At 26.2% G+C, this 363-nt stretch overlaps 1 protein-coding gene across 1 annotated transcript in view; it reads right to left on the bottom strand.

Moving 5' to 3' along the window:
- The window catches only part of LOC107703234 (far upstream element-binding protein 1-like), a 19,396-nt gene that overhangs the window by 10,613 nt on the left and 8,420 nt on the right, over positions 1-363 (bottom strand). The window lies entirely within an intron of this gene.

Raw genomic sequence — 363 nt, 5'->3', positions numbered from 1 at the left:
AAAAAAAAAAAAAGCCACAACGGAGGACATTAATTATTATTATTATTTTTTTTCAATAATAATAATAATAATCTTTAAATTAAACGATATATTAAAAGTTTGGATTATACGGAAATATATAAATATAAGTAAATAAAAAACCCAACTAATTTAAATAAATTTACAATAAAACCTAAGCCACCTGATCCAACTACAATAATAAATAACAGTTACAGTACTAATAACAGGAAGGTAGACAGTATTCTTGGTAGGGATGCAATACAGTTATCTCACTGTTCAATACCACGGTTTTCGGCTTGGTTCTGGTGGCTTGGCACATCAGTGTTTTTTGCGATTTGTGATTTAAAAAAAAAAAAAAAAAAA

The sequence above is a fragment of the Sinocyclocheilus anshuiensis genome, unplaced genomic scaffold (assembly GCF_001515605.1).
Source record: "Sinocyclocheilus anshuiensis isolate Anshui unplaced genomic scaffold, SAMN03320099.WGS_v1.1 scaffold542, whole genome shotgun sequence".
NCBI classification, from domain to species: domain Eukaryota; kingdom Metazoa; phylum Chordata; class Actinopteri; order Cypriniformes; family Cyprinidae; genus Sinocyclocheilus; species Sinocyclocheilus anshuiensis.
The sequence above is the reverse complement of the archived record's forward strand: the minus strand, read 5'-3'. Positions and strand labels throughout refer to the sequence as shown.